We start from the raw sequence: 17065 nt of genomic DNA on the forward strand, positions 1-17065 counted from the left end.
GTGCGAATGAAGCGCCAAAGTGCCTTTCCTTCCCTGCCTCGGTACATCCGGAGTGGCCACCACGAAACGGAAGTATCTGCAGGACGCGCGCGCCAACTGTTGCTGCATGCTTTTGTGCTCCGCCGTGGAATCAACAGGGAGAGGAGGTGATAGCAAACGGGCAAGGACAGAGGGGGCCGAGAAATGGTGCACGGTCAGTCGATACCCGCCGCACGAAGCCTCGTCCCCCGCACCGCACCGCTCATGGCAAATACAAGAGCACCATGGAGAAACACCGAACAAAAGAGAAAGAGGCCTGCACACGAGGACAGAGCCGTGTAGGATAGACGGAGACCACTTGGAGACATGAATAAAACAGGCGTTGTTGCGAGCCCTGAGCGATGTGAAGTTTCTGTTTCTTGTTGCTTTGTTTATTAATCGATTTGTAACGACAGCACACAAAGGAAGTGCATCTGCACGATGGATCTCAGTAAGAGTGTGTCAGAAAGCAACAGACGGGCTACGAGAGGCACCGTGTTGTCAAATGCTCCGGATCAGGGCCCGTACGTATTCACAGAAAGGTTGTTCGTACGAGCAAATTCCAGCCAATCGTGATGCTGGGCAAATTATTGTCAAAGCTGGCAGTCCAGTGGCAAAAATCTTCACAAACGAAAAGGTTGGCGAGTTCGGGCCCAGTTTCGATCCCCTGGGATCCTTTAACGTGTATACAATGCTCATATGCACATATGCGTTATTTTCGTCGTTTAAATCGAAGTTTTATTTGCCTCTTCTCCGAGGTTTAACGATCATCGACGTTAACTTGCCAGATATATATTTGGGGAAATAGGAACAACCTGGGTCACTGCGTACGCACATGAATAGACAACTTGCTGCTGGATACTGGAAATGTGTCCATTCCTGGCCGATCCCGCAGAATGGATGTTCTCTGTGCATACACTTCTCGTCAACGTTCTTCCCTCTCACAAGCATCATACGACGTACATAGCCCTCGTCCTCATCGTGACGCGGTAAAGTAACCACTACAGGCGACGAGGCTGTGCTCGTGTCGTCCGCTACTGCTGCTACCTCTCTAACTCAAAGAGGCTTCGCGTCATTTACATTCCACCACTGCGCGATGGATTGTGCGGTGTGTGCGCGTGCGTGTGTGTTTGTGTGTGTGTGTGTCGAACCTGCGACTTTCATTCTGTGTAGCAGAATGCCATACATTCACTAACGTGTGTAATGTCAATGTCATTTCTAGGTCGCTGTCGGTCGAAATGACCTTGTAAAAATCAATAAATTCAGGCGTATGAACGATGACAGGACTATACTATTGCGCGGCCTCTTTCTGGTGTCGTCGTTAAACCAACGAACCACGGTTCCTCCTTTCAAACGATTCTTCGTCGCCGTTAGCAAGGGGCGTCAACACACCAGACATGCCAGTAACATCTTCTCAGGTGTACCTGGCGCCTGCTATACCATCGTTTCCACAAGCTGGTATCAATGAAAGTATCGCAATACACTAAAAATGGGTGTTCAGTTGGTTGGCGCTCTTTGCCCACCATTGGCCCTTGCTCCATAAAACACCATATATCAACAGCAGCAGCGCCCAACTGAGTTTGCTGGAGGACTACCGATATATGCACGGTTACAATGGATGAACTACATACGTATAATCGTCGTCTGTTAAATCATGTCTCGTCGATGTTGTGCAGCTCCAGATGATTCATCGAAATTCTTATGCTGTAGGCATGCTGGCTTTCTAGCAACGCGGTTCATGTTGTGTCCCCCCCCCCTCCAACATAGGTATAAGAACATTACTTGAGGGCTCGCTTCAGCACCACTATATTGTTCAATCTATATGATAACGATATTGCATACCACTGTCATCTCGAAATTCCAATGATACTGCTGCTACACCAGCCGCCGAATAACTTGATAATTGAGGTTTCTTTTTAATTGCCATTGACTTATTTGCGATTGCATCTCTGTTTATTAATGTTCCCTAATTACTCATTTCACTCTCTGTTTGCAATGTAACCTTGCTTAACAAAATTAACTGTTAGTAGTAAGAACGAAATCAGTTTACAACGTCGCGTATTACAGATAAGATGTTGAGATATAGCGCATATGTGCCGGAAAATATGACAACACATATATGCACTAGAACGCTCATTGTAGACATATTATATTATATTATATTATTTTATATTATATTATTTACTTTCTTTTTAGAAGCAGAGATGCTATAAACTGAGTCCAATGGGGACAATCAAGGATTATCTTAAACTGATTAAAATTGCGTAGTGAATGAGTGATCAACATTAGGCATAAAGAATCCCCCCAAAAAGGAGCCACTAGGTCGCTGAAAGAAAGAACCGGTTAAGTTCGGACAAATCAAAAGTACCCGTCGTGCTTGAATCGCCAAACCGGCTGCTCGCGTGTACGCTAGCGCTACATTTCCCTCTCATATTTTTTTAATATACAATCTCATGGTTGTAACGTCCCGAAGAACTCGCGCAAAAGTCGTGTACGAACAGCCGTATACAGTTCATAAGTACGGGCTGCAGTCAAATGTGGCAGAGTTTGGAAGCGGGCCATGGTTCGTCTCAATCTCGTGGACCATGATGACCGCATGTGTAACTACGCCATGAAGCAGTGCATATCTTTCGTTTTTCCAACACAGCACTGGCCGGGTCAACGAGGCTTGGGGTCTCCGGTTATTTTGAGGCCGAATTTCTTATTTACGCGCACCCATAAAAAAAAAGGAAGGGCCACGCCATAAACTTCTATCGCGCGCAAACAGACACTTATTTTTTAACACAGCCGTGGGCGTATACATAGCACCCCTCCACGCCTTAGGCTGCGCTTAACAGCTCTATTATGTGTGGAAGTCTTGTTTATTAGGTACGAAAATGTGCGAAATCCGGCCTGCTGAAATCTCAGCTATCCAAAACACAAAGCTGAATAAACTAAAGTAAGAGCAAAGAACAAGAAAAAAATAACAAAAGTGCGGACAGTAATGTCTCTACACTGGGAGGAAAACCGATTTTTATTTTTAAAACGCTCGCCGTTCTGAGACGTTTGCAAGGGAAAATAAATACTGGATATCATCCAGTTTTGGTCTATATTAGATGGCATTGTCAAAGTCGACTAAAATGTTCGGTTAAAACAGGCTCTTTATCTACTGGTCACTTTTTTTACAGCGACAGTTCCTATTATGTTCGTTTCTTCTTTTTTGTTAGTTATCTGTACTGATTTCAAGTTATCTGGCACAAGTGTTTACGGGTCCTTTGCATGACGCTCACAAGGAAGGGCCCACACAGCTTTATGCGTTTTCTCTCTCTCTCTCTCTCCTGTCCCTCTCTCTCTCTCTTTATGCGCACCAAAATAATTTTTCTCCAGGCACATTTGCATCTAGCTTTTTGCCTAAAGCGACGACGTGCTGCGCTCACCACATGACGTCAAGCAATTTATGCGTGTTGCTCGCGTAAACAACGCTCCACGTTAATAGCCATCTGGACGGAACACTTGACGATAGATGTGGGGGCGGCACTCGGAGCTGTAATCGCTATGAGATATTGACGTCATTACCGAAAAAAAAAAGTAGATTCCCTTTCCTTCATTTTTTTTTCTTTTCTTGCCCATTGCACCAATAGCACAAGTTTTGTATTTTGACCAGCTTCGAAAATGCGTTCGGCTGATGAAAGATATTTCGTTTAGTATATACTCTACAGAGTTTCCACCGTCCTTGACGTGTTCGTAAGCAGGTAACGCAATTTCAGGCACTCGAGATCACAGAGACTATAATTAACCGATGGACGTTTAGTCTTGTCGAGCGCCCGCAGAGCAGCATTTCTGGACAAAGTGCATTACGGCACAGGGAGGTGCCAAACTTTATGAGCAGAAATATTTTTATGGCTTTCTACAACATAACGTGGAGAAAAATTTGGCATCACCGTCTACATAATCTCCTAGCGGACGCCATGGAAATGCCGGGATAAGGAAGACTCGGCTTGGCTTGACCTAAAACATGTGTTTTGTTGCGCAAATAAAGAATTTTTTTGCATGAAGCCTTTGTGAAAAGTATTGATTATCCTATATTTCTTGCATTAATATGTAATTAATCTGGTACAAAATCAAGCGAATAAAATTGAAACCCATGCGATTGAAACCGACGCACAGTTAGCGAAAACTTCTCACCTTTCCTCCAGCTTTAGCGACCCGTCGGTATATACTGCTGATATTTGATATAACTGTGCAACCCAGTGTGCATGCTTATGTTCTGATAAAAAAAGGGCCCTTACATATAGGCAACATTCCGCACGCTGTTTTAGTAGAGAATCAACCATGCCGCGATACGTAACGCGCAGTTCGCCAAGCACGTCTTCAAGGTTTTCAATCTTGCTCTTCGAGAAAGATGACACTCCGACGCTCCCACTTTCAGACATTCTCACGCATACAATAACTAGGTCATGTAGGTATCCTATACATACAACACGACGACAACACCACGCTTTCTTTTTTTTAAAGCAATTGTAAGAAACTCTCTGTGGTCTGAATGTACAGGCGGTTGAGCGTTTGGTGTCGTTCATGCATGGTGCTGTGATTATCCGCCATTAACTCTGTCATTGGATTACGGCTAACATTCAGCGAACATTTGCGTCTGAAAATAACAACGAAACTGATTTGGTAAAATGACATATATTACTTTGCATTTATAATGCCAATGTGCACATGCCAAAGAATAAGAATGGGCTGGCGTGCGTTTGGCAGGCATTCTCCGATCATGAACAGCAGGTTGCCATTATCCCTCAAGAGAAAAGTTTATAACCAGCTGTGTCTTACCAATACTCAGGTATGGGGCAGAAAAAAAGGGTTCTACTTAAATTGAGGACGACGCTACGAGCTATGGAAAAAAGAATGATAGGTGTAACGTTAAGGGATAAGAAGAGAGCAGATTGGGTGAGGGAACAAACGCGAGTTAATGATATCTTAGTTGAAACCAAGAAAAAGAAATGGGCATGAGCAGGACACGTAATGAGGAGGGAAGATAACTGATGGTCATTAAACGTTACGGAATGGATTCCAAGGAAAGGGAAGCGTAGCAGAGGGCGGCAGAAAGTTAGGTGGGCGGATGAGATTAAGAAGTTTGCAGGGACAACATGGCCACAATTAGTACATGACCGGGGTAGTTGGAGAAGTATGGTAGTGGCGTTTGCGCTGCAGTGGGCGTAACCAGGATTATGATGATGATGATGATGATGTGTTGCGCGCTATACCTTTTCGCAATGGATACATGTCCGGATTGCACCTCAGTTCAACGCAAAGTTTATCGGTGCGTTTAGGGGCAACGAAAAGCTGCTCCCGCAGTGCTCGCCGCGCTCATTTAAGAGTGCCTGCGGCATGCTCACATTGGCGCAGCCGACCGAGGAGAAAGGGGCGCTCCAGGGTACACCAGGGTAGCCTGCGGTGTAGTTTATCGAGTACGTTATGAGCACTCGGGTGAGAATGGAGAATTTGAGGAATAGCAATCATTGGCGGCTTTGCGTACCAGAAACCTCCAACTCGTTTGTATACGCCCGCGGCCGATAGCGTCTCCTAACATTTGCGACGCTATTTCTAAAACTTCCTATTAATGTTACCTTCACTTCCGTCCTTTACAAGAGCAAAATTCCTTGGTTGTATGCAAAGGCAGAAGAGCTCGTGACCATTCATCCCCACCACAAATTTACTTAAGGCTGTCCCTACATTCTTCTTGGCATGGTGCCTGTTTGGAACGGAACAAAGTACAAGAGTCAGACAAATGCGCGCAACATTTCAGTAATTTATCTCAGAATGTTCTCAGGGGTTGTGCTCGCCCCTTTCCATAAACAAACGTAAACAGATGGCTGCGAGGACTGGGCGCAAAATAATGTTATTGAATTTTTGCCGCAGAACACAGCCGTTGATTAAATCGTAAGAGAGGCGCGCATGCGCCATAACCACACCCTATGGCCGCGTACATTTACGACGTAATTTCGTTCACCCAAGCGCACTTCGCGCGTTTCAGCTCATTCTGTAGGATCCCCCTTTCCTAACCCCACCCCAGACAGGGTCATAAAAATAATAAATATTTGCGTATGCACTGTAACCATGTCGTACATAACGGCGAAAGGCGAGCAGAAAAACTGAGAAAAAAGTGATAACGGGACACCAATAACGAACTCCAAACTTGCGCTGCATGCCTTTCTCACATACGAGCTGTGGCAGTGCGCGCGACAGTTTTACGAGCTCCCTGCGCATTTCAATAACTTTCCATCGGCAGTTTCGAGCACGAATAACGGGGTCCATAAAGAGCGAGTTTCGGTTACAAGCAAAGCGGGGCGTTCCGATAGCTATAGGGCGGCGGTACGCGACAGCTTGAGTATGAGGCAACCTGTTGTCCCCTATACATATACGCTCGGAACCCTTCGTGAATCGCGGGCACCTTTCTTTCGCGATAGCATCGCTTTTTGTCTTTGGACTAAGAACGCGCGGGTTCAATCGAAGAAATAGAAAATAAAAAGAAAAGGAACAGCGTAGATAAAAAACAAAGGTTCCCTACACTCGAGGATTGAACACGTTTGTAAGAAACATGTCGCAACACAGCAGCACATGAACAGAAGAAAAGCTAATGTGACGCTATAGAAGAGGATGGGTATGACGATGACTATCATAATATCTCAGGAGGCTATGCATGCAGTAGGCAAAGAATGCCAATCGCCTTAAAGGGGAAGAAGCCAGCGATAGAAATGTGTGTATTACGTCAACAACAAAGAATGAAATCACAAAAGAACTGTTTTTGTGATATAGTTCAAAGTTCAGTGCACTAGTGGGGCGGTATTCTGTAAGAGTACACCCAGTGGACTGTCCATTTCGGCTGCATCTGATTGGCTAGGGCGGCTCGTACGTGTCCTCCTCGCTCGTACAGCTGCAGCCAATCAGCAGCGGCCGAAATGGGCAGTCCACTAGGTGGACTCTTACAGAATACCCCCCCCCCTCCCCTGTTCGAAACCGGATCAGTATGTCCCAGCACATCGCGTTGTATAGCTATACGCCATAACGCCATTTCCATACGCCACAACTACACATGCGTGTCGTATGGAAAGAGCGCAGAAATCATAGAACATATTTTGTTAGCGTGCACGCGTTTTCAGAGTATCTATCTATCTATCTATCTATCTATCTATCTATCTATCTATCTATCTATCTATCTATCTATCTATCTATCTATCTATCTATCTATCTATCTATCTATCTATCTATCTATCTATCTATCTATCTATCCTCTTACGCCGCCCAAGTGGCCTAAATTGTATACTAGCTTCTGCTGTATATCTGTGGATGTGCTCGTAATGCCGCCATGGTCGTTCTATCGCCGCATCCCAACTTTGTCATGTAGGCTTCGTAATTCAGTCGTTGTTACGCCACTGCCGTCATCCCTTCTTCGTCATTCTATCGTGATTATGTCGTCGTCGTTCAATCGTGATTATGCCGCCGTTGTCATGCCATCGTCGTCATCCGATTTTCGTCGTATACTCGTCCTTACGCCATTGTCATCCCGTCGTCGCTTTATATACCGTCGTCACCTCATTGTCGTCATACCGATATCGTCGCTCCATCGACGTCATTCCAACGTCTTCATGACGCCAGGCTCATGGGTGACCTTGTCAAGCGAGTGTCGTAGACCCATTGGAGAATACCGGATGTTACGACTGGCCCGTGTGATAAACAATTTGCATCACGCCTCCAAAGCCACGGTGAAAGCCCGGACGCTTCAAATATGCAGAGCAGTCCGCAACCCCGTCGAAAAAAAAAAAATGGCTGATGGTTTAGCTTTGGCTAAGTACGAACTACTGCGCGTCAGCACCGCTAACCCTAGTTTTGCGCAGTTTGTGTTGGTTTATGATGCTTTTGCATGGTTCACATGGCTTACTTCTGTTGATTGTTGTATGTTGTAACATTTCCGAATTAAAGGCTGGTTTTGCATTGTTAGACATGCATTTATTCTCGTCACACAACGCTTAATTGCGCATATCAAAACCACACGACATATGACTTCCCGTTAGCAACTATTTTCACTAGTAAAGTCTTATGGTCTGTGAAGTAGTCGTCGCTTTTCGGCATTTTCGTTAGCATGCGCGTTTCTCGTTACCTCGGCATCAACGTCGAGACGGCGTTCCCTCTGTGCAGGAGCTTCATTTGCACGTTCACGATACTTTCTCAACCTGTCTGCCTCCAACTTCTCTCGCTTAACTACAACGTCCAGATCAGTCGACGTACTTGTGGCGTGACCCGCCGTGGTTGCTCAGTGGCTATGGTGTTGGGCTGCTGAGCACGAGGTCGCGGGATCGAATCCCGGCCACGGCGGCCGCATTTCGATGGGGGCGAAATGCGAAAACACCCGTGTGCTTAGATTTAGGAGCACGTTAAAGAACCCCAGGTGGTCAAAATTTCCGGAGTCCTCCACTACGGCGTGCCTCATAATCAGGAAGTGGTTTTGGCACGTAAAACCCCAAATATTGATTACTTGTGGCGACACACTCCGCGCATATTTCTGCGCACCTTCCGTCTTCTTATCATCTGGCCCAGCATAACACAGCTGCACGCTGGACTGCATGGTCCATAAAACATAGCGCCACCGCCACGTCACCCGAGGTATGCGTCACCGGCGGTGGCTATAAAAACAGGCTGCCTCGCTGAGAAAGAGCGCTTTCTACCTTCCGCTACTGCGACGAACGTAGCGTTGGTATGCCCGTCCGCTGCCATCGTTAGTCGAATAAAGAATCGTTACGTTTTTATGTTGGGATTCGTCCTTCGGCAGACATGACATCCCACATACTCTTACGCTGTAGTTTCAACCGTAGTTGTGCGTTCCGTCGAGCCCGGTGCTCCGCGTCGACCAACCCGGATGGACCCACCGCCTCATTCATTGTCCATCTCCGAAGAACTGCAACACGACTTGTCCTGACGCGCTGCTTGACCATCTGTGAAACGAGGAGAACCGCGCGCGGCGCTTCCCGCCGCCGACCACAACTGCGGCAGATAACGGCTTCCTATTGGCTGCAGCTGTCGTGGCGCGCGCGCTCTGATTGGTTGCGCCGTGCGAGGCAGGAGTATGCCACGCGGGCCGTACCTACTCCTAAAACCCCTTGATAATTTGAAAGTAGCGACACTCTCCTCCTCAGGGCGCTTTTCTCCTCAATTCTCCTCGCTCGATCGCCGGCTGCGCACGGCGCGCTTTTCCTCCTGGGCTCCTGCGGACGGGCCACAGGATTCTATGGAGGTGTGTTATTTTGGGCCAGCTGCGCGCCCCAGTGGGGTTGACAATTTTGAGAAATGCTAACAACACCATCGATAATGCTGGAGGCAACGTTTATGAGGAGGTTGGTTTTTTTTTTCTTAAAGCCGTATGAACGGGGTATACCGATGCAAAGGGAGCTTTGAGGCGAGTTCCATACTCCAGACAATTTTTCTGCCACATATTCAGATGCTTTACTTCGTGCATCTGATCTAGTATTGCTTGTGACACATCCCTTTGTGTGTGGCTTATTAAGCGAAAGCCTTAGACCTCCGTTTCGGTCACGTGAAAATATCACGTGACCGAAGGAACGCAGGAAGCGAACCAAAGCATGTGTAGCCGCGGATAAGAGATGATTAATGATTAGCAAAGTAATGATTTATTAGTGATTAGATTAAGATGAATTCGGGTGTATAAGGAGGATTAAGGTGCATTAATGTCGATGAAGGTGCATTAGGGTGAATGAAGGTGGATTAAGGTGCATAAAGGAGGACTAGGTTGGATTAAGGTAGATTAGGGTGGATGAAGGTGCGTTGAGCTGCATTAAAGACGATTATAGTGGATTAGGGTGGAATAAAGTGCATGAAGGAGGATTAGGGTGGACTAAGGTAGATGAATGTGGATTCGGGTGGATTAAGGACGATTATAGTGGATTAGGGTGGATTAAAGTGAATGAGGGAGCATTAGGGTTGATTAAGGAGGGTTAGAGCAGATTAAGGTTAAGATTAGTAGATTAAGATTGCCGGATTGGAAGCGCGCTAAAATCGAGGGCGCTTATACTCCCTTCTATGCGCAGCAGTCATCGCTGTGGAAGCTACGCAAGAAGTTCCGTCAAGTTATCACTCCGCGCGTGCCGTCCCTGCTTCTCTGCGTGCCAACAGCGTTGGCTCGCGCGAGCATGCCCGTGAACGTTACCGGTGGCAAATAAAAAAACCCGGAAAGAACAACAAAAATATAAATGCTCTAAAACAAAAGCAGTGATCTTCCGGGCCAAAAATAAGCCAGTCCCTCCCCATGCCGATATTACTTTAAACTCTCATCCTGTAGATATTGTTGACCATTTTAAATGCCTCGGTGCGACATTTACTGCACACGTGTCCTGGAAATCCCATGTGCACTTACTAGTAACAAATCTTGCTCGAATAACTGGAATAATTGGTCGTCTCGGATACATTCTTTCTGCAAAACTTAAAATACTTCTTTATAATTCTCTTTTCTATTCACATGTTAACTACTGCCAACATGTCTGGGGTACAACAAGATTTTCGAACCTACAAAAAATTTACGTTATGCAGAAACGATACCTACGCCACGTGTACGATGCTGATTTTAATGCAACAACTGCAGGTTTTTTCCACAGAGCGCATATTATCACGGCTCATGAATTATACCACTATCGTCTAAGTAATAGATTTAAATATGAAGTGAGATATAACATGCCTAACCTAGGTAAACTGGCACAATTAGAAAAAAGATAAGCACTATTATGCTACCAGACATGGAGAATATTGGAACGTTGTTGCACCCCGCTTGACCACTGGCATGGAATGCCTATGTTATTCTTTGCCATCACTGTTTAACTATTATCAATCTACTAATTTTGACTTATTTATTTGTTCCACTGCTAAACTTAGATCTATGTTTGCAGAAGATATAATTATCCTGGCATTTATTTATTTAATTGTTTTCGAATCATTGTGTTTTACTTTTGTTCTGCACTGATCAAGTATTTACGTTTATTTATTGACTGTTTTTCATTGCTGATGCCCAAACGCCGCTAATTACGTGGGGCTGCGGACTCTTCGAGCCGCCTACTGGCAGCTTTTTTTTCCTTGTCCTCCATCTGTAATGTACATGGTGGAAATAAAGATTTGATTTGTTTGTTTCTAACGATTAAAATTTGTTTCATTCAACACTGAGCCTATATAAAGAACTGTTGCGCACAATTGCGGTCATAAAACATCGAACTATATCCAAGTGCGAACGAAGCCACTGCAAGAAGTTTCTCTAGCTTCCACAGCATTGACTGTTATGTATGGAACGGAGTAAAGGTATCCCTATGTGAATGAATGCGAAAGCATTGGGACGTCCCTACGATGACGCGTCGGCCTCGTTCGTGTACTTGCGTCGACGTCCAAAGGAGCCGGGCGCAGCTACTGATAGAGAAGTGAATCGCTTGCGGCGAACGCTACGCGCAAAGGCGAGCTTTTTTGGTTCTCTTATTTTTCTTTCCTGCGTACGACCGGTGCCGCCGCTGCCGCGATGGAAGGTAGGAGCGTCCCCTTTGAAACGGGGTGATGGCAGTTGCCACCATGCAAACCAGCTGATGTAAACAGATGTAAACCAGCGCAAAAGCCATGCAGAGCTGCTCTTTTTTCTATTGTCCCTTGCAATGAAGCGAATGCACGGAGGTGAGCGCCATATAGTGGTGCTTCAGGGAATCCAGCGCGCACGCTGCATGCGCCTCTCGTTGATCGGCTGTGACCACGTGACTTTTTGTACCATATCCAGTGATGCCGCCGTATTTTCCGCTTCATGAGTCATATAATGCTTTCGCATTAAAAACGACTAGGAGGTCGCAACGGCGAAAGGACGTTAGCCTTTGTGCGTGCATCCTGGCCTCCTCCAGTGCTGTCTCTCTTCAGCGAGCGAGGCGATTAAGCTAGAGTGACCTATAGTCGGATACAACTTTAGAAGAAAGGGGCGTTTATCCCTCCAAGGCGGATGCACACGTGCCTCGACCAATGGGCGCGCTCTCTAGACTGACGTCACGGGCCGAATGGCCGGTGCGTCGACGACCGGTGGCCTTGCCGACGGAGAAGATGGCCGCCCACCCTTCGAATTGGGCCGAGTCGTGTCAGTCGCGTGCATCTGCCCCGCGTCAGAGTGAATTCCCAAACTGTTTTCGGTGGTCTATCATGCCGTAAATATTATTACGAACTTACGATGCACCATTCTCGCCGCGTGCGTTTATTCTGAGCCGTGATCCGGCGACGAAAGATTGCAGCGAGCATCGCTGACGCTATACGCTACGCGAACTGGCGAGACTGCAGGTTTGCAAAATAATAAAAATAACAAAGTGAAAAGGAATGAAAAAGAACCCATCACATTCTTGAAAATAATTTGGTGAGAACACAACCCCCCCCCCCAAATATATATACATCTTTTGACATTTAAAACCAAGAGTATTTCTTTAAAACTATTTTTTATATTGAAAGCATCTTTATATCTTTCCTGCCTTGATCGTATTCTCGCCCCAGGTTTGTAATGGTTTCGATAAATGCGTTGGTTCTTTAGGTACTTGTTAAATATCAACTGATTAATTTTAAGCTCGGTAAACGAGTAGTAAATGTGCCGTGTACATGTAAACCAGCGCAAAAGCCATGCAGAGCTGCTCTTTCTTCTTTTGTCCCTTGCAGTGAAGCTAATAAGCAGATGACGCACAAGCAGATGACGCACAAGCAGATGACGCACAGCGTTGTAGAAGGCACGAGGTTATTTTTCTATCGCGATCCCGCATGTGCTGTAGCATTCCAATGATGAGAGCTCTACCAAACCAGCCATCAAAATACAAAAGTGTTTATCTACACCGAGAATTACGTGTTTTAGAAGCACGGTTTCTTTGAGCGGGACTATTTTAGTCGCGGAGGCAATCGGCTGTCGCGCTTCGGTCATCTGGGCGGGGCCTCCCCTTTTTTCCAAAGTTGTACCAGGCTATAGAATAGCGATTAAGCTTCGTGTGGACATTCATACTTTCTTCTCCTCGGCGAGGGAGACGCCGGCGGTGTGTGCGTGTGTGCGCCTCAGTGCTTATCCCCCTGCTGTGCCAGTGGCTGTTGGAAAATGCGTTGAACTGATCTCTTCTGTGCGAGGGCGTTCCGAAGAAGCTACAAAACACGCCACCGTCAACGGACTTCAGCCTTCAGCACAAGCTAGAGTTTGTATAGCTCTCGATCAGGAAGCGGAGAGCCTGGAACACGCGGCAAAACCTGGTTTTTCCGTGAAAGCCAGGTAATTAAATGGGGCAAGTGCTATACTAAACGACGTAGACGCCAGAACGCGATCTTTCAGCAAAATTTGAGCAAGAACAGTGCAGCGGTGAGCGCAACACCTTTTTCGAACTGGCGCCACAGAACACCTATACAAATTATAGAGGGGAAACTGTACTTCCACAGTGCAACGGAAATAATCGTAGCGGTGGCGTCGTGAAATAAAGTATGCGACCACAGATGGCGCTGTACAACAGGAAACGGAGGGAAACGACAAAACACGGAGACGTACAAAAGCACAGTTCGCAATAGGGGATCAGAAAATATGGGCGTGGTAGTTCATAGTGTTTTTTTTTCTTTTTTCATTGTTTAACCTAGGTAGGATATTAGGCAGTATAGTAGCAACAGCTTGGTGGCGCAACCCACCGGCCCGTTCCAAAGGGGACGCTCATAATATCCATCCATCCATCGGAAACGGGGTCCATGTCGGATAACCTTGAGACATCCGCGATAGGATATCCAATAGTGGATGTCCGGTGGATGTCTTATTTGCACTCAAGAGAGAGAGAGAGATTTATTTACAGAAAGGCAGAGAGGTCGGCCCCTGAGCTATAACTTGCTCTGGCCTGTTACTCTACACTGGGGAAAAGGGACGGGGAGGAAAAGGGCTGATGAATGATGATGATGATGATGATGATGTGAGGACGAATTTGCATTGAAAACAGCGCACGAACATTGGGACATGATTCGAATGTCCTACAGGAGAAGTGTTTTCACTGGGAGCTCTGAAGACGAGTCGTCACCCGCAGAGTCGTGCTTCTCCAGGAAAGCAGAAATAGCGCATTTCTTCCCTTTATGAAAGCTCAACCTATTTCTCTCAGGATCAAGTGTATAGCATATTTTTCTATGCTACTTCCAGACGCTTGCGGACTGGAGGCGCCCCTCCGTGAAACATTTACAAAACGCAAGGCAAAATCTATAGCCTTCGAGATTAGGTGATGCGCAATAAAAGGACATAATAGAAGACGACTTTGGAGGAAATAATTGGTTGTGTCCCAGGCGTGGATGCGATTATGGCTTTCTGATTTATAATAAGCTTCAATGTTGCAGGATGGTCCCATTTTGAAGTCTGCCGTTTAGTATAACACTTGGCACAGTTAATTGCCGTTTTTTTAAGAAGAAAGTGCTAATTTGCCTGCGCTTATGGGGATGCGAGCTGCTGCCTCGACGGTGAAAGAATAAACTTGTATCGCCACCTGCAGTCAGCTCTAGAAAGCAACGTTTCAGGGAGGACTGCTGCCTGTAACTCTATGGTTGGCCGCTCCTGGAAAAGGCGACTGTCCTCCCTGAAACGCTGCTTTCTGCAGCTGACGGCAGACGGCGAAACAAGTTTATTCTTTCACCGTCAAGGCAGCAGCTCGCATCCCGATAAGCGCAGGCAAATTTGCGCTTGTTTTCTTAAAAACCAGGCAATCAACTGTGCCGAGTGTTATCCTAAACGACAAACTCCGAAATGCGATCTTCCTGCAAAATTTGAGCAAGAACAGTGCAGCGGTGACCGCAAAATCTTTTTTCGAACACGCGCAGCGAAATATTCAGGACCCAGTATCAAAAGCTGGCTTATTCTATGTTAACTATCCGAGTCCAGCCGTTTTTATCTGGTAGTCTACGCAGGGTGCGGAAAGTCCCTATACCTCCTTTGGGACACTCGGTCCAATGCCGATACGCTGCGGCAGCGCCGCTTCTACCACTGGCGGTTGCTGGATATACAATTGGAAATAATTCACAAGCAAAACAATGTCTCCGTGACGTAATGTATTGTCTGCAATGAAAATAAAATTTGACTGATTGATTTATTGCATTTCGAGAGGCGCAAAGCTTCCAGAGACTGACAGCTGCCCAATCTATTGGCGGCGAGGAGTTACGGAGTCGCCATCTATCGGAAGCGCCTCGCTGGCGTAGTATGAGGGATCACGTGGCGCGCTCCTCATAGGTTTTGCTGTCAGCGCTCACTGAAAACACCACGCGCGAGCTCTCCCAGTCATTTCTGTAAGTATTTTAGAAACGAGAGAAGTGTTTTACTGTCTAAATAATAATCTTGGGCAAACTGAAAGCACACAATCGTTTACAGACTCTATCTCTTTACCGAATACGTACAGTGAACGCCACTGCGCGCGGTCGCCGCGATGAAGTCTCCCGAACCAGCTTCTTGCGTGAAAGGTAGGTAAACGCTAAGAGCAAACTATGTGAAATATGTTCTTATAGTGTTTGTATAACTAAATGGAGCGTAATAGAACGAAGCCTCAATGCAGCGATCGCGCAGATTCGCAGCGACCGAATGCGCGTCTGCATGCTTGTCCGCGCACTGTTTCGCTTTCACCGCGCGCGCGTTTTCGCACCGTGCCATGAGCTTTAGGCCGCAGAATATGAGCATTTGACAGTATACAAGCAACCATTGTTGCGTGGGCGCTATCAGAGCGGTTCAAAAGTAATTTCATTGTAGAGACTTCGACGCCTACAGGGACTGTGATGTGCCGTCGCGACGATTCAATATTTTTTCTTCTAAATTCTTTGAACTTTCAATATTTTTTCTCGAGTTGCGTCGCACTGTATGTTTATAGGTGTTCTCAGCGTGCAATTTCCCGCTGCTCCTTTTTTTTGTAATCCAGTGCATTAATTCATAACATAAACATGACCATATGCCATGCTTTTTTTTAATGTGCTTCTTACCGCTGCCTTTCCACTCCACTGAACTTGCCAGTATCTATAGCATCGACAAGTTCATAGACCAAACCATCATGACATTAGTCGGACAGCGGACTGGATCGAGCGTCTCAGTGCGCGTTTTCAGAACATCGCAGACCGGGCGCCGTAGCAGAAATCTTCCTCGCGTCTGTGCTTGCTGCATACCCGAGTTGTAGCCGATGACTGTTTGCCGGTTTTATGTTTCGCGAGCCAAGCTTCACGCAGCTTCTTGTCCTGCGGCTACGTGTGAATAAGTCTGACACCGGCCTCCGTTACGTGCGTCCGGCCCTGCGGCACCGAGCAGTAGCCTACCATGTTGCGCGCCTTCAAAGGCAGCCACTACCTATTGTAGTGCTTTCAAGCGTTGTAAAGGAGACACTCGAAGGGGGAAAATTTTGCCACTAAATGAGGGCCGCAGCGTAAGAGGGAATTTAAACTCGTTTTCAGCTCGCTTCGGCGCTCCCGAAGCAGCCGACGCGGCCGCTATGTCCACGTGATCCCTCCTAGCACGTCACGCCGACGGTGGCGCCAGCATTTCCAGTGGTGGAGCTCGAGGCCAATATTGCGAATAACCTGAAAAGCTTTCCAGGCACTTGCTTGGCCTGTCTGCTCCAATAACGACAGCTTTTCCAGTCACGTACAATTGAACATTTAAAAAAATCGAAATTAAAACCCCGAATCGCATATTAAAGTTTCGGATTGAACCGTCTGATTCTATAAATGTACATCCTTATAAACCTAATATGAATAAGCCGGCATTTTCTCAGCAAGGAGCCCTGCGGTCCAGTGGCGTACGTAATAAGATTTTTTTTTTTTTTTTTTTTTGGTGGGAGGTGGGGGGGGGGGGGGTAGTCTGGGAAGACCGCATACTAACCCAAAAATGTTGGGAAGGGAGGGGGCCATTCCGCACCCTCCCCTCTCTTCCGTCTACAATGCCACGGCCTGCGGTACAATGTTTTTTGTGTCTTATGGTTCCTCCTTTCCTGTCATTGTATAAAGTCGTCCTGCTCACAATGAACTGCAAAAGTTA

The sequence above is a fragment of the Dermacentor variabilis genome, chromosome 5, assembly GCF_050947875.1.
Source record: "Dermacentor variabilis isolate Ectoservices chromosome 5, ASM5094787v1, whole genome shotgun sequence".
Lineage (NCBI taxonomy): Eukaryota > Metazoa > Arthropoda > Arachnida > Ixodida > Ixodidae > Dermacentor > Dermacentor variabilis.